This window comes from Geotrypetes seraphini, chromosome 3 (assembly GCF_902459505.1).
Source record: "Geotrypetes seraphini chromosome 3, aGeoSer1.1, whole genome shotgun sequence".
Lineage (NCBI taxonomy): Eukaryota > Metazoa > Chordata > Amphibia > Gymnophiona > Dermophiidae > Geotrypetes > Geotrypetes seraphini.
In genome coordinates, this window is record NC_047086.1 from 251,901,396 (window position 1) to 251,927,908 (window position 26,513).

Here is a 26,513-nt window from a genome sequence, read left to right on the forward strand (position 1 = left end):
CGGGGCGGATCCCCCCCCTTGGTACGCCACTGCCTGTACCCTCTTTGTCATGGATTTGTTCAGGTATGTTGCTTGACTTTGGGAGTCAACTGTATATGGCTCTAGCTCTCAGTCTAAGGGAGAGGAGCATATGCTCAGAAAAGTGTTGGAGTTCTGCAACTCCCAGATTGTGGGTTGGGATTGAACACCTAGTGTATGGAATCGCACAGGGACTAACAGAAAGAAGATTATCAAAGGTAGAAACCTAATCTTCCAATTGTAATGTAATTGCATCACATCACCGCTAGGGGATTTTACACTTGCCAGTAAGTTTTAAGCAAGTTCTATTGAAAAATTTCGGAAACCCTCACTGTTATAGAAGAAAATTGTTTGCTCTACTGACTTTAATGGAAACAAATGAAATGAAAATGACAAATAGTTCGGCAATTGAAAATGAAGCGAAAGGGCGACTGAGCTGACAAGGAAATGAACATTAATTTCTGGAATGCACATCCTTAGCTGCTTCTGCTGCTCATTACCCTTGCCTACAGTGCATTGCTCTTTTTTTTAATTTTCCAAAGCTGTGTACTTACAGAACCCTCTGCAATTCAAATAAATAAAATAAAACTCTGTTACCTGTGTGGATGGAAGCTGAGAAATAAAAACAGCAGCACAAAGATTAGAGCGAGAAATAAAAGCACTTTCTTCATGTTTTACTCATCTTGTTGTTCTTGAACAGACAGTGAAGTATCTGGTTACCCTTTGTAATTAAAACCAACAAAAATAGGGCAAAAAAAGACAAATAAGATGACAGCCCATAAAAAAAGGTTATTATTTTTATTTTTGTTATGTTTTATTTCTATTTGCAGTATTACCCTTAAAGTTGGCTAACGTGGCAACTACACTTCTTTAACCTATGTAACCACCTCTGCTAAAGACTTGTAAAGCTGTGGCCTGATGGTAGATGCCAATTAATTTATGGCTATTGACTTGATCATTCCGTATAGTCTGTGTTGGTTCCATAGCAATTGTTAGAAAATTCAAAGCTTGTGGGGCTGAGATTTCCTGCCTCTTGACATGACATCAGCAGGCATGACATTTTCATTCTGCAATCTGATCATAGCTTCTGCATTACTGGCACAGGTGATGGAGGGCGATCAGATCAGCAGCTGCTGGATGATTGACTTACATTGCTTCTCTTGTTGGGTCCTGCTGTGGGAAGGAATTTCCTGTGATTCTGTGAGAGGGAGTGGAAAACATCTGTCCAATGCAGGATGCTTGGCAGGTCTGTGCACTGCAGATGGCTTATGTTGGTATGGCATACTGCAGGTATAGAAAAATTTCAGGAATTTATTATGCATATATAATGGTGGAAAAAAGTCTCAGAAGCCTCTATGTTGTAACAAAAATGTCACCATAATAGATAGCTTATATAATAATAGTGCTTCACCACTAATGTCATGTCAATCATTAACTAAAAAACTTCCATATGAAACCACACATCTACATAAAATTTCCAATATATATTTTTTTCTAATTGATATACCACCCATCAGCATAGCCATCTGAGGAGTTTACAGTCTAATCAGGCACTCTAAGGGCTCCTTTTACTAAGGTGCACTAGCATTTTTAGCGCACGCAACAGATTAGCGCATGCTAACCCTGTGCTACGCAGCTAGAACTAATGCCAGATCAATGCTAGCATTAGCGTCTAGCATGCGTGGCATTGTAGCACGTGCTATTCCGCGCATTAATGCCCTAACACAGATTATTAAAAGGAGTCCTAAGTATTTTCCCTATCTGTCTGTGCAGGCTTATAATCTAACTATAGCACCTGGGGCAATGAAGGGTTAAGTGACTTGCCCAGGGTCACAAGGAGCAGCAGTGGGCTTGAACCAGTGGTCTCAAACTCGCAGCCCGGCAGGTACTATTTTGAGGCTCTCGGTATGTTACCATTGTTCTGGAACGTTGTCCACCTCACTGCTGTAACCTCACGCAAGCGCTTTCCTGCGTCTGTATGCGATTGTGAGGTGGAGTGGCGAGGACAATCGCGTACAGATGCAGGAAAGCACTTGTGTAAGGTCACAGCAGTGAGGCAGGCAATGTTCCATAATGTAAGGTAACAACTGGAGGCAGTGCAGCTTGTGCATGTGTACGTAATCTTGTAAACTCTCGTGAAATTCGGCACCTCTTCTGGCAGTGACTGCTTGATGTAAGAGCGCGGTTGTGTCCTGTGCTGGAGGCGGTGAGAGCTGAAGGTGGTTGCGGACGTGACCACCGGACACTTAAGGCACAAGTTTTCCAGGCACAGGTCGGACATTGATTCTCCTCTCTACAAAAAAGCCTAGAGGACTACGCCAGAATCTTGTCTCTTGCAGTTGATACTTTAGAATCTAAATCACAATTTATAAATCTTTCCTTAATTGCTTCTGATAATTTCAGCTATACACGGCTGATAACAGCGGGATCTGGAGAGCCCCTATTGTCTTCCCCCCCCCAACCCTACTTCCCCTTATCCTAAGAAACAATAACTGAAACCACACCAGTTTGGAATTTAGCCGCAGCTCCATTTATTAGTAAAATATAAAATATAAACCAAATTTATTTGCATAAATTAACATCTTTAACACAGTAACTTCATATAACAAAATCTGCCAGCTCCTCCCGAGCTACCCGGTGTAACCATCCATAAATGGCCCCCAACCCCGCCATAAACAGCAAGAGTCCGAGGGGTGGCATTACCTCATGCCCCTTTAACCATGTCAATATCCCCCAAGACACGGCTCCCAGCCGGTCCTCCACTCATCGCCGGATGAGCCCCAGCACCCAGTAGCTCGGGAGATCCGCCACAGGACTGTATACTTACAGGCCCCCCCCCCCCCCCAAGGGAGCTGCGACTCTCACCGCGAAGCCAAAACTCGCTCACAACCCGATGCAAAGTCATCAAGTAGGAGATCCCAACCAACCGCCGACAGATGAACCCCATCTCTATGAAACAACCCGGTACACGAAACATCCACCCAGTCATGCAACAACTGCAACCCTCCCTGACACATAACCCATTTACCCACCTGTCTGTTAAGCTTCGCCAACCCTCGTGTCCAACGACGTGACGCTAGACAACGAGGGCGCGGTATAATATCCGACCAAATTAACAAAACACTAGGGAACCAATCCAATACAACCCGTAAATCATCCTTAATGGTGTTAATCAAATCTTTCCCCGAGCAAGAATCCACATCATTTCCCCCTAAATGAATAAGTAATATGTCCGGATGACTGGGTCGGGCTCTGAGACGCTCCATCAGCAACAGCAGTTGACTCCATCGCATCCCGCGTTGGCCCCACCAGGAAACACGAAGGCCCCGCTGACCCAGACCAAGATGACGACCACCGGGGCGAATCAACGCCCGCTCTGCCGCCCAGTGAACGAAGGAGTGACCAACGATCCACAAGGAGAAACTGCGGCCGCTGGAATCTGCAATACAAAAAACAAAATGACTACACACTGAAACAGAAGGAGCAAGCCTCCCCTAAAACAATGAACGAGCTCCCCTCCTACTGCCCAACATCGATCCGGGACCCCCGCGACGAATATAACCCCGAAATGCGTCTGAAACCCAACGTCCTAAACGCTGAATACCCTCCCCAGACATGCCTGCAGTGCTAGCACTCGTGGCCGCACCAATTCGAAAGGAATGAGTCCCGTAAGAACTCGGGTCCTCACCACAGCGCCCCAAAGCCAAACGCAACACCGCCTGAAATTGATAGCGCGTAAGAGGAGAGCCATTTTCATGTACAAACAAAATGTCACCCTCTAGCGGACGCATCGCAAGATAAGCCCGTAAACAAGTAACGGGACAAGAACTACAACCTGCTACCGCATGCAAAACCACCCAATGACCAACGGCCAACTGATCTGTCTTAGAACTGACAATGTGAAGCCGCACAGTCGTTTCGTGAAAACTTACATGAGAAACCAAAAGCCCACGAAAACCCAAACGCGCCGAGGGACACACCAATAACTCGCTCACTCGCAGAGCGCCAAAAAAGGCTGTGACAAAAGCGGCCCGGAACAAGCCAGCCTCATAGGCCGAACTGGCAACAACTGACAAAGCCTCTAGCAACCGCAGCAAAAGCTCATGGGTGATAGGCAGGCGAGAATCAGGAGGAGAAGGGTGAACGCGATGCATGGCTCTCAGCATACGCTGTACTAGAAAACAAGACATCGGACAAGCCCACCCTAAAGCCCTACAAAAGAAGGCAAAGCCGGCTAAACGGCCACGCACGACTCCACGAGACACCTGAGCCCGAAAAGACGACAACACAAAGTCCGCCAATAACGATTCCGACACGTCACCCGGGCACCAACCACGAGCGGCCAGAAAAGCCGCTACTGTCCGAAATCCCAAGTTATAATGTGACCATGTGGACGCAGCTACTGACAAGCGGAGCATCTCCCAGATTCCTTCTTGACCAGGGTCCATAAATGAGCTGGCATCGGCAAACCCTCCGCTCGAGCTTCTGGCGCCAACCGCCGAAACTGCAAAAAATTAAAACGAGACAAGGAGTCAGCAATACCATTTTGTAAACCCGGAACATGACGCGCCCGCACATATAAATTTAAGCGCAAGCAGCGCAGCACTAACTCACGTATCAAAGAATTCACTGCCAAACAACGCGCAGCCTGCCGATTCACAACCTCCACTACCCCCAAATTGTCGCACCAAAAAACTACACGCCGATTGCGAAAAACTTCTGCCCACAATTCGCATGCCACAACCAGTGGGAACAATTCCAATAAGGTAATGTTTCTCATAATACCAGAAGCCACCCACGCGTCGGGCCAACGCTCTGCACACCAATCCCCACCACAGAATAACCCGAAACCTACCCCACCTGCCGCATCTGAATACAAAGCCAAATCCTTACTGCTCACCTCAGGCATTTGCATGGGAAGCGTTCCATTGAAATCTCGGAGAAAAAGAGCCCACATACGAAGATCCGCAAGCACACCTCCCGAGAGCCGTAAAAAATGCCTCCGGTCACGCACGCCCGAAGTAGCAGCGGCCAAACGACGAGAAAAAGGCCGACCCATAGGCAAAACTCGACATGCGAAGTTAAGGGAACCCAACAACGATTGAACCGCCTGTAATGTCGATTTTGGGGCTGAAAGCACTTGTTCAATACGCGAAAGCAATTGCTGTACCTTTTCCGCTGGAAGCCGAGTCACCATAGCATCAGTATCCAATTCAATCCCTAAAAACACTAGAGAAGAAACAGGGCCCTCGGACTTATCTATGACCAGCTCCTACAAACAAAAAATCATCCAAATAATGAACTACCGAGTGTAAACCCACCTGCTGTACCAACACCCAATGCAGAAAAGTACTAAACTTCTCGAAATATGCACAAGAAATTGAGCAACCCATCGGCAAACAGCGATCATAAAAATAAGAACCTTCAAAACGAAAACCCAATAAAGGAAAAGACTGGGGATGAATCGGCAACAACCGAAAAGCCGATTCGATATCCACCTTCGCCAAAAGAGCTCCGCGCCCAGCCGCAACTATGTGCCTCAATGCAATATCCAAGGACGCATAACGGACTGAACAGATAGCTCGCGGAATACCGTCATTAACCGAAAGACCTAGTGGTCGAGACAAATTGTGTATGAGACGAAACTGACCTGGTACCTTCTTAGGAATGACCGCCAACGGAGATATGATCATCTGAGAAAAAGGGGGGTCACAAAATGGCCCCGCAATACGACCCAAATGCAATTCCTCCAACAATTTGACCCGCACCACCTCCCGTAACTGGGAAACCGAAGAAGCATTTTGAACTCTCCCCCCAACCATAGAACCTTGAAAAGGGATAACAAAACCAGACGTAAAACCCGATTCCAAGAAGACAGCCGATTCCCGCGGACGATACCTCTCAAGCCAAAAACGCATGTCCGCCACCCGTATAGGAGTCGGCAACCACTGACCACCATTACTTCCCAACCGGTCCCGCTGGGATACCACTCCGCTTAGGACATTTAAGGGCTGAATGGGACTGACTACAGACGGAACATGCATGTCGAAACTTACAGTCCGAAAAGGGGCAGGAGGACTTGTTAAATTTCCAACACACGTCGGAACTCGGCATAGATCCTCCCCCCCCACCCCCGCGAAAGGGCCGCCCACCGCCAACTGTCCCCGCACCCACTCGTCCCGACGTACCCGCCTGAGGTTTGGAAGCCATATGAGTAAGCCACAAGTTCACATCCTGAGTGCCCCAGGACATGAACTTGTTTTCCTCCATTTTGTCCCGAAACGCCTCATCATAATTTAACCAAGCCAAGCCACCGAACCGCTGATATGCATCAAGAACTGTATCCGCATAAGACAATAATAAGCCATACTCCTGCGGATTAGCGCGCCCCCACACGCTCGCCAGTCTCAAAAAGGCCCTCATCCAATTAAGAATAGACCGGGCAACCGGAAACGATTTTACCTCCTTACGATCCTTTTTGGATTTTTTATGACCCCGCCTCTGCGCCCTGCCTTCCATGAGGCGAAATATATCCAAACAAGACCGTCGACGGATTTTTCGACGCAATACCCTAGGCACCTTCTCCCAAAGTTCGGTAAGAGCGACCAACGCAGGTGTACCCCGAACACCACCCGCAGAAACGCCACCCACCCCGCCCGCTGAAGCCTCACACCCGCCAGCACGACCAGCGGACGAAGACGATGAAGTGGACGAATCGGACGAAGAGGACCCCGACGACGAGGAAGATGACGCACGGCGCTGGCGCCAACGTTTTCCTTTCTTACCCCTCGCACTCCCCGCAAGAGCAACCTGCCCAGGCGCCACATTACCCTGAGAAGAAGATGATCCAGGATCAGTACTTCAGACCGCTGAGACGCCACTGGCAGCAGCCCCCGCCGGTGCTGCAATACCAGAAGTGGAAGCCGAGACGCCGTGAACAGCAACCCCAGGTAAAATAGAGGAGAGAAGAGGAGAACCGGTGACGCCGCCGCCAGCAGCCACAACTCCACCGAGCGCCGAACTGCGCTCCGAACCGGATACACTAGGTCGCTCCGCCACTCCAGCTCCGCCGACATCCAAGGCTCCAACTTCCCGACCACCAGGGAAAAAGGAAGGCACCTGTGGAGACCAAGTAAAAAGAGAGGCAGGACCAGGCAAAACACCTCCCGTCATACCCACAGGAACTCCCCAACCCGAGCCATAGGTGCCCGCGGGCATAAAGCCCAGGGCTACCGGACCTGGACTCCCTCCCCAATGAGAAGCAGAAGGTCCTACTCCACTAACCGAAGAACCCTGCCCCCATCCCGGAGAACCCCATCCAGGACCCCATCCTCCAGGAAAAACCCCAGACCACGCTCCAGGGGGCCCCGCTACCGGAACCGACCCAAAACCCATGCAATCCGCCCCCCTGCCCAAACCAACCATACTAGGGGACCCACTAGTCGGCAACCCGCCAGAAACCTGCTGCATCCCAGCCCCAGGCTCAACCCTCAACTGCTCAGACCCCACTTCCAAACTCGGAAAAGCAGAGGACCGACTCTCCGCTGCCTCAGCCCCCCCCCTGCCCGAAAGTCACGGCAAAACAGTAGCAGGACTGGTTGTAATAGGCAAAGCAACCGTCGCTGAAGCCCCGCCCACACATGAGGTACCCGAGTTGCGGCCTGCCGAAACAGCTCTTACAGAGCTGCTCGACGGTCTCGACTTGCGCCCTGCCTTAACCGACACTCCAGACTTCCCCCCTCGCGTCCCCAAGACACCTGCACCCGCAAGCGCCGACAGTGCAACTTCCTTGGAGCGGCGCAACGGACGAACCCGCTCTACCCCTGGATCCCGACCCACCTGCTCGTCTGTGTCCTCCGAAAACGAGTCTCCGGCCAGTAACGAAATTTCTGCCAAAACCCCTGCGTCTCCATCAGCGACACCACCTTCCGACTCCATCCCGTCCTCCAACCGCCGAAAGTCGCCTCAACAACTGCCAGAAAGACCGAAAAACCGCCCTGGAGGACCAGAAAAGAACCCAGTCCTCCAGAGTCCCGGCTTTGTAACCTCCTATGTCTCCGCCCCTTCCACCCCTAGCCTATCACGCACCATGTTTCCCGATGTGCTCCTAGCAACCCGATCATTTTTCTCCCCCTCTAACCCTTCGCCTGACTCGAAGGCAACACGGGGCTCCCAGCCCCGTGTTATCCTACGCCCTTCGAGACGGGCTCTTGGGCTACTCTAAGCAGTGCAACATGCAGAAAGTGAAAAACTATCTAAACTTCACTTTTTGCATGTTGTACTGCTTTCAGCCGTGTAAGATTTATAAACTATAATAATGAGTTTTACCTCATGCAAAGTTATACCTAGAAGGATTCTTACTACCTGCTCGCCTCCCTATTGTTTTTTTTCCTTACATGTTTTCTTTCTCTTTACATATTGTAGTTCTAGCTCTTCTTTCCCTTTTGTCTCTGTTTGTAAATTATTTATTTTTTTTAGTCTTTTAAAAATTAGTATTTTCCCTAGTGCTGTTGTGTGTTTTTAAACTGTATTATAGTTATTAGATGGTTTTAACATTTTATACACCGCCTAGAAGGTTTGATTAGGCGGAATAAGAAATTTTAAATAAGCTTGAAATTTGTAATTTCTTTAATAAGACATTAACTATTTTTTCTGCGGCCCTCCAAGTACCTACAAATCCAAAATGTGGCCCTGCAAAGGGTTTGAGACTGCTGGCTTGAACCCACAACCTCAGGGTACTAAGCCAGCAGCTTTAACCACTAGGTTATCCATCTTTAACTTAAGATGCTTATTTTTTGCTCGTTCCTTATAATGACGGAGCATAATTCAAAATCAAACTTATCTGTGCAGCACCTATCTTGCATATAAATTCAAATAGGACCCGTTTTACTAAGGCTTCGTCAGAGGATCTGTAAGGTGCTTTCACTGTGCTGTGCTTCAAGCTCTCTCATCAAGTTACACCCGCATGCTATACCAACAGTTGGTTGATTATTCATCAATGAGTATTTGTGGGGTTTCCCAATTTTTTTGTTAAGTGTATGCTACATGACTTTGCAAAGAAGGCCTTGACTACTGTATATCTATTCTAACAACACTATCTGTCCTTGGTAGTCCTTGGTACTGACCTGAATGCAAGGATTAATTAAAATGTTTCAGTTCTGAGCCACTATCATTTATCATCCTGATGAGGGCTTTTACATAAAAAAAAAGAATCAGAGGAGTAAATGTAAAGCCAGAGGATGATGATTATATTTGCTGAAAATGAATAATAAAATTAAGGAAAGATTAATTTGCAGAACATTAATGATATTTAATTTAGTCTATTCAATATTTAAGATAACAGGGTCTGTTAATTGGAAATGCTCCTCTGCTTTTCCAGAAGGGAGTTTTCATAGACCTTTGTGAATCATGGAGTACTTTATGGTCAGTAAAGACTGAGAAAGCTGAGAGCCATAAAAGCAGTCAAGGTGAGGTAATTAACAGTTCTTAAATATAAGCTGTTTGAGCTTGCTCGGACGGGTGTAGAAAAGGAGAGGGGAGCAAAAAATGATGCCTTCCTTAGCTATGGTCCTCAAGGGCCGTTTGAAGGGAGAGAGAACCAATGCAATAGAAACATTTCTCCTGTGGTTCTGATTTCATGGATATGGTATGAAAGCAGTGGCGTACCTAGGGTATGTGGCACCCGGGGCCCATCATTTTTTGACACCCCCACCCCCCCATGTAAAAAAATTTTTTTTTATTTTTTTTTTTTGCAATAACCATGAAATGGAATAAATGGTCAGAATAGAAACAGGCAGTGAAAATTTTCTTTTATTGAACCTCATATATGTAACCATTATTCCAAACATAACATAACATAAATTATGTCTAAATTGTCATGACATTAGAAGTACATATGGAGTAGTTGCAGGTGATGCTTGGGACAGTTCTGATTGTGTTAGTTCGGTTTTATGTGTTTTTTGAATAGAAGGGTTTTTATTTCTTTTTGAAGGTTTTGCAGTCTGTGGTTGATATCAATTGGTTGTAGAGTTGGGGGTCGAGTGTTGCAGCTCGAATGGCTAGGAGGTTGTCGAACAGTTTTTTTCTTTTGACGTTTTTGGTTGGAGGGTGTGTGAATGGTGCACAAGTTCTCCTATGTCTGTTTGAAGTGGATTGAATTATTTAGCTGAAGAAATTAGTTACCCCCCATTCCACACACATTAATTCTCTTCCATTTTTGTTCCCATTATAAAAAACACTGATAAGTTCCCAGAAAAAAAATACATTAAAATAAGAAGTGAAAACAAAGGCCCCTACAGATGAGAACATAACATAAGAATAGCCTAACTGGGTCAGACCAATGGTCCATCATGCCCAGTAGCCCATTCTCATGGTAGCCAATCCAGGACACTAATACCTGGTCAAAACCCAAAGAGTAGCAACATTCCATGCTACCGATCCAGGGCAAGCAGACACTTCCCCCATGTCTTAATAACAGATTATGGACTTTTCCTCCAGGAATTTGTCCAAATCTTTCTTAAAACCAGCTACACTATCTGCTTTTACCATAACTTCTGGCCACTTCATTTTTAAGTTTAGATCTTTCCTTTCAAACAGAGACCTTGCTAGATGTCAAATACAGCACAAGGTAACTTCACATGGACTTAGCTGTGCAGGAAATGTGAATCTCCTCATACACCCACCATATAGTGCAAAAATGTGCAAAGGTCTGTTTTTTTCTTTCGATCACTACATAGCCTAATGCCACACAAGCAGCGCTGTTACAAACATATTCTGTAGGTCAATGCTAAGGATAACAAAGTTTCCTTCCTTGGACCAGAAGGAGATAAACCACTGGAAGAGATCCCAAAACAACACCCAAAGACCCACTCAGTGTGTGAATCAGTTGAGTGGAGTGGACTAACTGGGGGGTGGAAATGGGCCCGGAGTTTGCTCAGCAGAATTTCCCAGACCACCTCTTCCTCTCAACACATTGACACGCTGCCACCATCACCACTAGGAACACCTCACTGGGTAGGCCAGCTATGCTATAAACTTTATAAAACACATTATTATATTTTCTTATAAAGCACATATTTTAACTGACCTCTCTGACATCCTCAGCCTTTCCATTCACAAAAATAGAAGGAAGAAAAGTTCCCATTTCCTGCTGTCTCATGTCCCCGGCCTATACAATATTTTTTTTCTGCAGACCCTTCAAAAGTCTGACCAAATCCTCGTTTCACTTGCATTATAAAGTACTGAGGATGCCATCTCTCCCCAATCCCAGGTCCTAAAGTCTAAGACAGTAGCGCAAACTAATGCTGCCAGATACAGGAAAAAAAAATTTTGATTCGATTCAGCCCTATTGAATTGGTTTTTCAATTCGATTTTCCTGCCCAGTTGGGTGATTTTTTTCAAAACTCCTGGTGGGTTTTATAGCTTTTTCACCCCCTTTGGCTTCTCCTAACCACACTGGCGCTGTGGTGTAAATAAAATAAAGAAACAAAAAGGACTTTTCCTCTTTCTGTTAAATCCTAGCTCACGTTTGCAGTCCAACACCAGCTCTGGCAGGATACACATTTCAAATCTGACATGTTATAATCACAAAACAGAAAATAAAATTAATTTTTCTACCTTTTGTTGTCTGGTTATATTTCAAATCTTGTTGGTCCAAGGCTCTGGTTTTCTTCTGATAACTTGCTTGCCAGGGTCTCCTTCTTTCTGCATGCTAACCATCCATCTGCCAACTCTGTCCTCCCTTTCCATTTCCCTTCCCTTCCCAGGAAGTCTGGTATCTTTCCTTTTTTTCATCTCCCTCCACAGATCCACCTTTTCTTAAATACCCTTTCATCCGGCATCTCTCCCTCCTTCCCCACCATCCCAGAGTCCACCATCTCTCCGTTTCTTTTCCTAATTACCCTCCTATCCAGTATCTCTATCCCTCCTCCACATCATCCCTTGTGTCCAATTTCTCTCCCTTTCTGTTCCTTCCCTCCCTAAATCCCATAGTCCATCATCTCTCTCCCTCTCCTCTATTTTCAGACCCATTATTTCTTCCCCCCCCCCAAAGTTTGGCATATGCATGTCTCTTTGAACACCCCCTTCCCTCCGTGTACTTCTAAATCATGGTCCCCCCCCAAAGGCCTGTCCCCCCTTAAAGGTCTGCCTGTCCCACCTTGAAGGCCTGCACCCCCCCTTGAAGGCCTGTCCCTTCCCCTTGTAGGCCTGTCCCCCCCTTGAAGGCCTGCCTGCCTTTCCCCCCTTGAAGGCCTGTCCCCCCTTGAAGGCCTGCACCCCCTTGAAGGCCTGCACCACCCCCCTCGAAGGCCTGCACTCCCTTGAAGGTCTGCACCCCCCCCCGAAGGCCTGTCCCCCACTTGAAGGCTTGTACCACCCCCTTGTAGCTTCTCCCCCCCTTGTAGGCCCGGCCCCCCCTTGAAGGCCTGCCTGCCTGCCTTTCCCCCCCTTGAAGGCCTGCCCCCCCTTGAAGGACTGCACCCCCCCCCGAAGGCCTGCACTCCCTTGAAGGTCTGCACCCCCCCCGAAGGCCTGTCCCCCCCTTGAAGGCCTGTCCCCCCCCCCTTGTAGGCCTGTCCCCCCCTTGAAGGCCTGCCTGCCTTTCCCCCCTTGAAGGCCTGTTCCCCCCCTTGAAGGCCTGCACCCCCTTGAAGGTCTGCACCCCCCCCAAAGGCCTACACCCCCCCCGAAGGCCTGCACCCCCCTGAAGGCCTGCCTGCCCCCCTTGAAGGCCTGCACCCCTTGAAGGTCTGCACCCCCCCCCCGAAGGCCTGTCCCCCCTTGAAGGCCTGCCTGCCTGCCTGTCACCCCCTCCCCCTTGAAAGCCTGCTTGCCTGCCCGCCCGCCCCACCCTGAAGGCCTGATGCCCCGACCCACCCCGAAGGACCGCTCGCCCCCCTGGCCTCCCCGCACCACCTATGAAGCAGCCGCAGCAGGATCGCGAAGTCAGCGTCAGCGATCCCTGCGCTGCTTCCTGCGCCACGGTCCCGCCCCTCCTCTGACGTCAGAGGAGGGGCGGGATCGCGGCGCAGGAAGCAACGCAGGGATGCTGACGCTGACTTCGCGATCCTGCTGCGGGCTGCTTCACAGGTGGTGCAGGAAGGTCAGTGGGGCGAGCGGTCCTTCGGGGGTGGCGGGGGACTGAACGGCAAGGCCGGGAACACCCCCTTAAGGCTGGTACCCGGGGCGGCCCGCCCCCCCCTAGGTACGCCACTGTATGAAAGGATTTATTGTTCTCACAGTGGCATTTAGAGCTACATTTATCTAAAAGAACAAATTGAAACGGAGTGAAGGAGTAGCCTGATGGAAGTGATAGTAGGAATCTCCCAAATGCAGGTGTTTTCCTTCTTATAGTGCCTATTAAAAATTCTTGTTTCCAATTTTACAACAGAATCCATTACATGTTTTACTGCAATCTAGCCATAGGGATGCATAGAACTGAGAAAAAAATATGTTGGAAAATATCTTGACTAGACTATATAAAGGAGCCATGTGATTACATGCAGCTCAGCTCAACCAGGAGAAGCAAATAGTCCTACTTGCATCCTCTTCTGTGATTGTTCTCTCCTTTATATCTTAGAGGGTAGCAGGACAAAGATTCCTGATCCACTAAATAAGGTCTCTTATTAGTTCGCTAGATTATGAGCTCCACAGAGCAGGGATTGTCTGTTAGGAGGGTAGGAGTGGTCTAGTGATTAGAACTGATGCCTCATCACCCTGAGGTTGCAAGTTTGATCCCAGCCTGCTCCTTGTGACTCTAGGCAAGTCACGTAACTCTCTTTTGGCCCAGGTATCACAGTTAGATTGTGAAACTGCCAGGACAAATAGGGAAAATACTAAGAGTACCTGACTGTAAATTTTCTATATGCAGGGCAGGCTCAGTCTATGGACCAGGTGAGACTCTGGCCCAAGTTGCCAGTGATAAAGGGCACCAAAATCCCAGTGTGGTCTACCTTCAAACTTCTAGAGAGAAAGGTGCCAGGTTGGGATTTTGTTACTCTATCATCAGTGCCCTGAGCCAGTGCCTCACCTGGTCCAGCAGGAAGGGGAGACTTGAGAGAGGGGGGGAAAATACAGGATCACATGTGGGTTGGGGGTGAGGTGAGGGAAGAAGACCAGATTACAGGGAGGGGGGGGGGGGAAGGAACCAATGCAAATATTGGCTAGGTGCATTGAGCTGGCTCTAAATGTAAAAGTCTCTGGTGAGGCCCCATTTGGAATACTATGTGCAACTTTGGAGACTGTACCTTCAAAAACATATAAATAGGATGGAGTTGGTCAAGAGGGATGCTACAAAAATGGTTAGTGTTCTTTGTCATAAATTGATTTATATGGGGAAAGACTTGGAGAACGTAATATGTATATTCTGGAAGAAAGATGGGAGAAAGGGGATATGATAGAGATGTTTAAATATCTCTGTGGCTTTAATGTACAGGAAGTGAGTCTTTTTCAAATGAAGGAAAACTCCAGAAGGAGAGGGCATAGGATGAAGTTAAAAGGTGATAGGCTCAAGAGTGATTTATGAAATTACTTCTTTGCAGAAAGGGTGGAATAGTCTCACGATGGAGGTGGTAGAGACGAAGATTGTATCTGAATTCAAGATAGCATGGAAAAAAACAAAAAAAGGAAGAGGCACAGGAGATGTCTTAAACCAACCTTAAGTTACATATGTTTTATTGAAATTAAAGCATATGTAACTTAAGGTTGGTTTAAGACATCTCCTGTGCCTCTTTCTTCTTTTTGTTTTGTTCAACTACGAGGCCTGGGACCTTCTTTCCTTTCTTTCATTCAAGATAGCGTGCGATAAGCATGTGGGATCTCTTATGGAGAGGAGGAGATAGTGGATCCTGTGGAGGGGCAGACTGGATGGGCCATTTGGCCTTCGTCTGCCACCATGTTTCTATTTAAGGATCCAATATCCAAAAGAATTTATCCAGATACCAGCAGCTATTATCCAGATAAATGCCTTTGCTGACACTTGCTGTGAATATTCAGCAATCAATCTAAACACTTCATTACAAGTTGAATATGGAACCATCAAAGGGCATGAATCTCATAGCAGCATGTGCTTTAGCTGTGTCAAACTGTTTCAGTTATCAGTCCCATTTACGTATGTTGAATTGTCCTTAAACCATTTAACCATTAGTAATAAATGATTGCAAATTTGTGCCAATTAGCACCAATTAACTTCAATTCTCAGCAATTAATACCTAATTTGAGGATTAATGTATGCAGTAAACTGATGCTATTCTTTAATGTTCATGAGCAATTTTCATCATCAAACCTTTACTATCAAAATGGAGAGGTGGAGATATGGATACTGCTCTTTTATGAGAGAAGTAGTGTTTCATTTTTCTGCTTTGCACTATGTATCTTTATGACTTTAATTCAAAATAGACATTAGTCTATTCTTATAATCACACCCATTTAACCATATTCACCAATTGGAACTATTTCTCTTTCCCTTTTCCCATCTGTCTCCCTTCCTTTTCCCCCTTCCTGCCCTTCTTCCCTTCCCTTTATCCCCAACCCTTTTCTTATTCCTTCCCCCTTTATCCTCTTTGTCCTTTCCTATTGCCTTTTTTCCTGTCACCTTCCTTTTCCCCTTTTCTTGCTTTCGCCCTCCTTTCATTTTCCCCTTCCTTTTCCCTCCCCTCCTACCCCTCTTTCTTCCTTCCTTTTCTTTTATTCCCTCTCTCCTCCCACCACCTATATTTCTTTACAGTTTTTATTAAATCTACTAGTCTTTAAGCCTGTTACATTAACGGGTGCTAGAATATGTATGTGTGTGTCTGTCTTTCTTTCTGTCTCTCTTTTTCCTCGGCTGCCCACCACCACCCCTTGCCTGCTCCCCCTGTCCAGCAGCATCCCTTCACTGCTCCCCTTGTGCAGCACGAGCCCTTCTCCCTTCATTTTAAGTCTCCCCCTGTCCAGCAGTAGGCCTCCCTTCCTGTTAACTCCCCCACTGTCCAGCAGCACCTCTTCCCTGCTCCCCCTGTCCAGTCTGGCGATCTCCAGCCATCGGGCCGGCTCCTGCAGGGAGTCTCATTCCTGCCGGGCATGCGAGCCTACTCCGCCCCCCCCCCCCCCCGACCTGCCGGGAATATTTGAATTCGACCCGATGCTTCCTGTTGAGGGAACCTCTCCTCGCCGGACTCAGCGGAGGGATGGGTTGGATGGGAGGGTTAACGGGGGTGCGCCGGGGAGAGGGGAGGGAGCAACGACGAACTCTGCCTTACAGTGAGTGAGGGGGAATTCGAAGCGTGCATGCGCACTCCTATCTGCCACGGACATACGGATCACGGAACACGCAAATAGGAGTGCGCATGCGCGCTTAGGGTTTTATTATTATAGATGCACTTTTTTTACATATCTATCCTTATTTTTCATTTTCAGCTATTGTAAGTAATTGGATTATTTTTTTTTTTTTTTTTTGTATTAGTCATTTTCCCCTAGTTTAATTTTCATCTGTTTCACAATGTTCATTCACATGCCCTTTTTATACATTTTGATTCTTATTTGTCACTATCATTCTCTGGTAATAGGCATTCTTTGTATCTGCCTTTTCCCTGGTTTATTGTATCTGATTTGTAAATAGACCTTAACCCTTTCAGGACCAAGGGACATATTGGTCCCATAACTTTAAAATCCTATAAATTTTGATTGGGATAGTCTACAGTTCTACATTTGATATGTACGGATTCCATATGATACTGCCTTTATGTAAACAAACTGGTTCCGACAATCATTCATTAGCGTCGTTGCCAGATTGACGAGAAGATTCACTTGCCACACTGTCCATAAGCCAGAAGTGTGATTTTTTAAAAAAAAAAAAATGATATTTCACAAAAAAAAATCAATTTTTTGGCATCTGCAAGCCCTTTTTACCATAAAAATGTCGTCAAAACCACAAAAATTGGCCTACGATCCTTATGGTCCTGAAAGGGTTAAATATACCTGCCCTGCACAATTGTTTGTTCCCATATATGTAACATATCAAATTGTGAAGACAACAGCCCCGAAGCCCTTTAAATCCCTATGGGCAGTAGCCCGTGCTAAATGCCTTCATATTTATTTAATATTGTTTATTGTTTCCTTGGTTTGTTTTATAATTGTTGTCCTACTCAAGCCTATTGTTTCTTTCACAACATTTTATTTTTTTCTTCAATTTTCTATAACGTTCTCCCAGTGGTGCTCAGAACGATTTACATGCATTTATTCAGGTACTCAAGCATTTTTCCTGTCTGTCCCGGTGGGCTCACAATCTATCTAACGTACCTGGGGCAATGGGGGGATTAAGTGACTTGCCCAGGGTCACAAGGAGCAGCGTGGGTTTGAACCCACAACCCCAGGGTGCTGAGGCTGTAGCTTTAACCACTGCGCCACACTCTCCCCTTTTATATTGTCATATTCCCAATACACCAATAGGTACCAATATATTGCCAGTAGGCACTTGCATGCAACTTTCTTCATGGTGATCCTGTTCTTTTACTAAACTATGATGATCATTATTTAGCTATTGGGATTTATTAATTGCCTTTGGCCTCCTTTTATCAAGCTGCAATAGGTTTTGTTTGTTTGTCTCAAGCCACTGAGGTTAAAGCACCAATGGTCATAGAATTCCTATGAGCATTGGAGCTTTTACTGCAGCAACCCGCAATAAAAACCCTAACGCAGCTTAATAAAAGGGGTCTTTATAAAGAGATTCACCCAAGGTATTATACAGCAGGTATAATTCAACATAAAACTTATACTTTTGTTAACAGCATAACAGCAGTAAAAAGACCAAATATAAACATAAATACAATGAATGAGGTAAAGCCAAAATCAGTAAGCTGAAACTTATTAATAGGACTACCATGAACTACTAATATCCATTCAGTCGTGTCCAGCCCTTGAATACTCTATAGGCCAGTCCTCGCCATGCTTCCCTGTTTTCCACGGCTTCTTTCAATTGCTTGATGTTCATTCATGTGTCATTCTTGATGGTATCCACCCAACAGACCTTTGGTCTCCCCTGCTTACTTTTACCACTGACCATTCTGAGCACCTCCTTTTCTAGTGAATTCACCCCATAGGCATCGGAATGGGGGGGGGGGTACAGGGGCTATGGCCTCCCCAAAAATTGCTGGAAGTAATAGGGCTGACAGAGATCCTGTGGGCAGAACAGCAACTGAGGCGGCAGCCTCAGCACTCTCAATGGAGCAGCATTTTGCTGCTGGTGGCTCTCTCTGCCACATCCCTACTCTGACATCTACCACTTCACTCCCCCCCCCCCAAAACACACACACACTGAATTTCTTGTAACACTTGCCGCGCGGCAGAAACAATTCACAGCATCGCTCTGCCACTGGCTCCGGCATTTTCTCTCCACCCTTTCTAACAATTTCCTGTTTCCACTGGAGCAGGTCGCAGTGGAGAAAGACGCCGGAGCTGGTGGTGGAGTGACGCTATGAATTGGTTCCACCCATCCAACATGTGTTACAAGAAATTCAGGGTAAGACAAGGGGGGGAGGAGTAGATGTCGGGGAAGGTACACTGGCCAGCAACAAAATAACACTTCCACTGACTTGCTGCCTAGAAATAAGGCCCCTCTCAAAACATTTCAGATTTTGGAGAGGGGTCAAAGTTAAAGTGGGAGCGATATGAGAATAAAGAATGGGGTAAAGCAAGGAGGGATGGAAAGATGTCAGATTTTTGAGGGACAGGGAGAGATGGACATGAGGACGCAGACGGGGGTAGAAGGGGAACAGTTAGAGATGGATTTGAAGGAGGACAGAGGTAGCAAGAGAGGAGGAAATGGACATAGGGGGTTGGAGAGAGAAGGTAGAAGGAGAAGAAAGGGAGAGGCATGTGAAGGGGCAAAATGGGGAGGGGAAAAAGGTTCAGGGGAAGGACATAAAAGGGAGGGAGAGATGGACAACTCAGGGAATGCAGAGGAGGAAGAGGAGACAGGAAAAGGTGGAGGGGATATTGACTGGGGGATGGAAGGGGAGAGGGAGAGGAAGAAAGAGAGGAAGGAAATGAGGCTGGAGTAAGCCATAAGGAGGGGAGATGCTAGAAATGGTGGATCCATGTGGGAGAGTTGTCAAGGACACGAGTGAGCAGAATGAGTACACAAGGGTGGAAATGTGGTAAAGGGAAGCAGATAAAAGGGAATAAGAGGATGATAAATGTGAAAGCTAGGGGATGAGAGAAGGAGATAGAAAGTTGATTAAATAAAAAGTGAAAAGGAATAAAGCAATATTCCCTCTAAGCTGTGTGGCCGAGTGCCTTTTGGTAGCAGTCCAACATTTGTTTACTATGTAGGCCAGTCCTCGCCAAGCTTCCCTGTTTTCCACAGTTTCTTTCAATTGCTTGATGTTCATTCCCAAGTCATTCTTGAAGATATCCAACCATTGGGCCTTTGGTCTCCCCTGCTTCCTTTTACCACTGCCAATTCCTTTTCTAGTGAATTCACCCTCATCACATGCCCAAAATATGTCAGTTTCAGTCTGGTAATCTTGCCTTCCAGGGACAATTCTGGGTTTATATGATCAAGTACATCTTTGATGGTGATCCTAGCCATCCATGGGATTCGTAGAAGTCTTCTCCAGCACCACAGCTCGAAGGTGTCAATTTTTCTTCTCTCTGCTTTCATGAGTGTCCCTGCCTCGCAGCCATGTGTTGCGATTGGGAACTCAGTGGCAGTGATCAGTCTTTGTTTGATGGTGATTGAGATGTCCTTGCACTTCCATATTTGGTCCATGCTCACCATGGCTGAATTTACTTTTTTAACCTATGTTTTCACCAATGTACTACCATAGTGACATTCTGTTCTTTAGCAATATATAGCCATGCGATTTAATTCAGAAATGCTTAATTACATATTGTATTACAAATAACTGTGGCAAACTAATTACTGTTAGCATTAATTGCTAGAAATATAAAATTAATATTTCACACTGATGCATCTAATTTGTTAAGAGTTGTTTATTACAAGCACTGGTACATGCTAATTAACTGCTAAATATAATTTTCAGTTCAAATCAGGGATCGGTACAACGTTAATGTTTTAATAAGGACATAATTACATACACATTGCTTAAACTACACTCTGACTTAATTACACGAGAACTGAGGGTTTAGGTTCCAGCATCAAGATTTGCTACTTCATTTATTAATTAATAACTCATTTATTACAATGGTTGTTTTACAGTGTAAGGAGGCAATCTGATTTATCTTCTGCTGGATATACTGGGGCCACCAAGAATACAGTCAAGATAGATTCTACCTAAAGAACAGAGTGCACAAAAAGAGCACTAGGGTCATATTTGCACTTACCCCCTCTTCTACTAAACCGCACTAGCGGTTTTAGCGCGGGGAGCCACGCTGAATGATCCGCGCTGCTCTCGACGCTCATAGGGCTCCTTTTACAAAGGCATGCTAGGGCCTTAACGCGCGGAACAGCACACGCTAAACTGCCGTGTGCACTAGCCGCCACCGCCTCCTTTTGAGATGGCGATAGATTTTCGGCTAGTGCGCGCTAATCCGGTGCATGTGTTAAAAACGCTAGCGCACTTTTGTAAAAGGAGCCCATAGAGTTCTTATGAGCGCCAGGAGCATCACGGGCCATTCAGCGTGATCCCCGGCGCTATAACCGCTAGCACGGTTTAGTAGAAGAGGCCTTTAATTTTCACTATGAATAAAAAACCCTTAGGGCTCCATTTACTAAGGTCTGCAAGCGTTTTTAGCGCACACACAAGATTAGCGCTTGCTACAGGGCAAGCTAGCCCCCAAATTACCGCCTTCTTAAAAGGAGGCGGTCGTGGCTAGTGCATGCGGCAATTTAGTGTGCGCTATTCCGCACGTTAAGGCCCTAACACACCTTTGTAATAGGAGCCCTTAAGACAGGGGTGTCCAATGTCGGTCCTCGAGGGCCGCAGTCCAGTCTGGTTTTCAGGATTTCCCCAATGAATAAGCATGAGATCTATTTGCATGCACTGCTTTCATTTGCATATTCATTAGGGAAATCCTGAAAACCCGACTGGACTGCGGCCCTCGAGGACCGACATTGGACACCCCTGCCTTAAGAGTTTTATGCAGGTTGCAAATTTAAAAGCTGAAAAGATACAAAATTACATGAGACCAAATTCATCAAATATCTAATTGCTCTTTTTGAAATTAACTTAGATTCTCCTATTCTGTCCACCTTATGGGAATGATTTTCTAATAGCCCAGATTCCACTTGTTTTGCAGGCTCGTTAGGAAGCTATTCAAGATTTTTGCATTCTACATTATACAGTACAGTAAAGCCTTGAATTGCAAGTAACTTGGTTTGCAAGTGTTTTGCAAGACAAGCAAAACACTTTATTAAATTTTAACGACATACAAGCAAGGTCTTGCAATACAAGTACCTACAGCATACACGCCTCACATCATCACAACTGAGCTGATGGTTCGTCTCTTTCTCTCTTACACTGCATGAGTGTTGTGACTGTTCTAAACAAGCAAGGTCTTGTAATACAAGTACATAGAGTATTTTGTATTAAAGTGTTTGGGTTGTGGAGTTTCCATTATTTCTTATTGGGAAATTTGCAGTGGTGGTGCAGTGGTTAAAGCTACAACCTCAGCATCCTGAGGTTGTGGGTTCAAACCCACGCTGCTCCTTGTGACCCTGGGCAAGCCACTTAATCCCCCCATTGCCCCAGGTACATTAGATAGATTGTGAGCCCACAGGGAAAACCAAAAATAAAAAAAAACAACAACTCTGTGGAGTGATGATGTTCCTAAATGGACTTTATTTGAAAGTGTCAAAGTTCCGAAGGTACACTGAAATCATCCACATAAAATAATTTTATCCACATAAAAGCCTTAAAAGTCCTGTATCCCTAGCGGACTAGGTCCTTTAAGGCTTTTATGTGGATGATTTATTTTTATGTGGATGAAATTATTTTATGTGGATGATTTCAGTGTACCTTTGGAACTTTGACACTTTCAAATAAAGTCCATTTTGGAACATCGTCACTCCACAGAGGTTTGTTTTTTTTTTTTTGTTTTCTCTGGGTTTTCTTTTTTGTGGATATTTTGGGATCAATTCCTTTAGTTTTTAGCCCACAGGGACAGACAGGGGAAAAATGCTTGAGTACCTGAATAAATGCATGTAAAGTGTTCTGAGCTCCCCATGGGAGAACGGTATAGAAAATTGAATAAATAAATAAATAAGAGTGTTTTGGATTACCGGCATGTTTTTGGAACAAATTATGCTTGCAAACCAAGGTTTTACTATACTTCTGTTGTGGAATTCTATCCCCAAATTAAATTGGAACCAATAACATAGTGATAAGTGATGTTAGAAATACAACAGCTTGATGATATGCAGCAGATAAAACAAGCTCCGTTGAGATGGATGACTCGGAACAATACCAGAAGCAACGAGGACTGTTGGAACTGAAAATTTTCAGAACAGTACTAACCACATAATGCAGTGCCCTACTTGATTCGGAAGGAAGTAACACTATATTGGGAAATTATAATCAAGTAGCTGCAGGAACCCTGATACAGATATTCACAATGTGATCATATTAGGGGGGCTGCCTGGATGCCACAGACACTTAAAATAAGTTGCTAGAGATTGGATAAATTGAAAACCTAAAAGGTTCAGATAAAGTTTACAAAATTAACAAAAAAATAAAAAAAAGCAGACCAGTGAATGGCAGCATAGCTACAATATTTGGTTGTTACCATTGTCTGAAGGTCCAAATCAATTTTAAACATTTTCAAAGGGAGAATCGGTTGGGGATTACATAAAGTAGCATGGAATCTATTTTCTGGGATCCTGCCTGGTACACATGGGGCTTCTTTTACTAAGGTGCGCTAGCGTTTTTAGCGCACACAGGAAATTGCCACGCGATACACCACGCGCTGCGCATCTAGAATTAACGCCAGCTCAATGCTGGCGTTAAGGTCTAGCGCGCGCCATTCCCCGCGTTAAAGCCCTAACGCGGCTTAGTAAAAAGACCCCATATCTGAACTGACTACTATTATGAAAAGGATACTGGGCCTAGAAGACCTTTGGTATGTTGCAGAATGTCCGTTCTTATCTGGATTATTCTATTTCATTTTCTATATGGATAACAAAGGGTACAGTTCCTAATTACACACAGAGGAAACAGCACTGCTCTATCTTTAGCTTTCAAATATTTAAAGAGCAATATTTCTCTGGTCTATTCCTTCTTTTTTAAACAAACTTTAAAGGAAAGTACAGAATTCATGGATTATATTAACTATAACACTGCAAAGAGAAAAGAGTCGGTCCATGAATTTCATTTTGTTGAGTTTCATATTTGCCATGTATCATTCTCGTTATCTAGGTGTAATGTTTGATTTTTTTTCAGTGCATACTATATTTGTACAACCTGTTTACATTTTTTTTTTTTTTTACTTAGTGTATTTTTATTGCATTTGACAAATATGAGGGAGTCCAACCCAGAAGGGAATGATGTGCAGCCATGAACTTTATAAGTTATTCCACATAGTCACCCCTATGTTCAACGCACTTGGCACATCATGTCGGAAGTTTCTATAACCCTTCCAAAAATACTTTGATGTTTGGTCACTGAAATACTGCTCAGCTGCTGTAATCACCTCTGAATCACTCAAAAATTGTTGCCCTTCCAAACTCTTTTTAAGGTTTGAAAACAGAAAACAGTCAAGTGGCTCAAGATCTGGTGAATAGGGTGGATGGTCTATGCACTAAAACTCCAACTGCATCAAAACAGCCATCACTTTGCAAAGCCTCATGAGCAAGTGCATTGTCTTTCAAAAAGAGAACTCCTTTCCGCAGTTTCCCTCTCCTTTTTTCTTTCAATGCCTCCTTTTAATTGGCTCAGCAAGTTACAGTAGTATTCTGCATTAACTGTTTCACCCCTTGGAAGATAGTCAGTCATTACAACACCTTCCTGATCCTAAAAAAACTGTGGCCATGACCTTTCCTGCTGACTTTTGGGTTTTTGAATTTCCTTGACCTTGGAGAACCTGAGTGTTGCCATTGCCTGGACTGTTTTGTCTCAGGATCATAGTGATGTAACCATGTTTCATCAACAGTAACTAGTTCCAAAAGGCTGGCCCAGCTTGCTGAAAATGCTTCAAAATCAACTTAGAAGTGTCCACTTGGCGTTGTTTCTCATCAGCATCCAAACATTTGGGCAACCACTTGGCTGACAGCTTCTGCATACACAGATGCTCATGGATCATACAACCAACACGTTCCCTGGATATCTGTAGTATCTCACCAATTGTTTTAGCCAATATTCACCATTCTGCCAAAATCAGGTAATGAACATGGTCAACAATTTCAGGAGCAGACACCTTTTGAGGCCTCCCAGACCTTGCTACATCTTTGGACTCAAAGGCCCTGATTCTGCAAAGTGCGTCCCGATTTTAGGCAGCTGTAGGTGTCCTACAGCTGTCTAAATCAGCCAATCGGGATGCACGTTTAAAAAAAAAAAAATGCTCCCCAGGCAGGCCACCTATATGGAAGGCACCTCCGGGAGCCTAGGGAGGCCCACAAGACCGCCTAAGTTCGCCTAAGGGCCTTAGGCGAACCTGGGTGGCCCTATGCATCTCCCTAGTAGAGGAAGAGACCGCTATACTTATCGTGGCAATGGATCTCACTGCCGCAATAAGTATAGCAGCCGACTGTCCGATCGCCAGCAGGAGGGTGTCCAACCCCTCCTTCTGGAATGCCTTCCCCCCCCGAAACTCCCGATCGCCGGCAGGAAGGTGCCCAACCCCTCCTGCCGGAAAGCCGCACCCCCTTCGGACCCCCCACGCTAATGAACCCCCCCATGCTACCACCCCCCTAACCTCCCCCCAACTAACCTCTAAAGTGTTGGCTCTAGGCGCCTGGGCCAATCGGGCCTTAGACTTAGTGGGGATGGGCCGGGAAGGGGCTGGCCCACCTCATTTCGACAAGGTGGGCCTGCTGGCTGGATGGCAGCAAGACCCAGCTGGCTGGCCAACACTAAGAGGTTAGTTGGGGGAGGTTAGGGGGGATCATCGGGGGGTGGGGGGTAGTGCGGGGGGGTCATTAGCGGGGGGGGTCCTGAGGGTGTGTGGTTTTCCAACAGGAGGGGTTGGGCACCCTCCTGCCGGCGATCAAGAGTTTCGGGGAGGGGCGGCGTTCCGGCAGGAGGGGTTGGGCACTCTCCTGCCGGCAATCGGGAGTTTTTGGGGGGGGGCGTTCCGGCAGGAGGGGTTGGGCAACTTCCTGCCGGCGATCGGGAGTGGTGGCACTTCCTGCAGGAGGGGTTTGGCATCCTCCTGCTGGTGATCAGATAGGCGGCCGCTATACTTGCCGCGATAAGTGTAGTGGCCGCGTCTACTCCAACCCGATTCTCTAACCGGCGACTGTTAGAAGGACGCCGGTTGCAGAATCGGGGTTAGTGTAGGCCCGATTCTGTATAGGACACCCCTCTCGAGCATCCTATACAGAATCAGGGCCAAAATCTCTATGCTAAAAGTTTGCACACCACTTTTTCACTGTGAAGTATGATGGGCATTTGACACTCAGGGCTCCTTTTACTAAGGTGCGCTAGCGGTTTTAGCGTGCGCGTTAGATGCTAACACCTCCCTAGAGCTGGCGTTAGCATTTTCCGTGTAGCATGGGGTTAGTGCGTGCAGCATTGTAGCGCACGCTAAAAACGCTAGCGCACCTTTGTAAAAGGAGCCCTCAGTGTTTGCATCATGCACTCATGAATTTCTTTTGGAGTTTTCTTCTGCAGGAATAGAAACTTCAAGTGTGGAACTCCAAGCCATCATGAAAATTCCACACTTTGTTGACATGGTTCAATCAATAATCTGAAACAATGTCAAAACTTAGCATTACAATTCTACAAATTGGCACGCTCAGAATTTAGGAAGTTTGTTGGGTTGATAACTTTCCAGCACCCCCTCATAGTATGTGAATGAAACACTTTAGTGTGCATTAACATGAGTAGTACAGTTACATAGCTTTTGGCAAACCTAATTTGCATATTTTGTCAGGTGGTCAGACCCACTTCTGGTCACACCAGCTAATTAGAAGCAAGGATCTGCCCAAATCACACCCAATCTCTGCTCAATCTCCACTCACTCCCTGCCCCATTTGATGTCCCTGGATATAACGTTGTGGCCTGCCCAAACTTCATCCATTTTCATAGCCCCACCCCTAACCCACCTTTTTGCATAAACCTTGCTCCAAACCCCATCTCCATTGGTGATATCTTAAGAAATGAAGATTTGGAGCATATTGGCTGGGTTATGATACTCTCAACCCTTACTATTTTTCCATGGTTAGAAACTGGACAAAGATCTAATTGCACTGATACCCTTGTATATGCTATAAAATGTGAAGATTACAAATTATTACAAGATACTCAAGATATACTAATCACATTGGACAATAATTCTAAATTACAAGATGGAATTGTTTAGATATAGCAATTTGGAAAAATCTAGTATTTACAATTGATAAA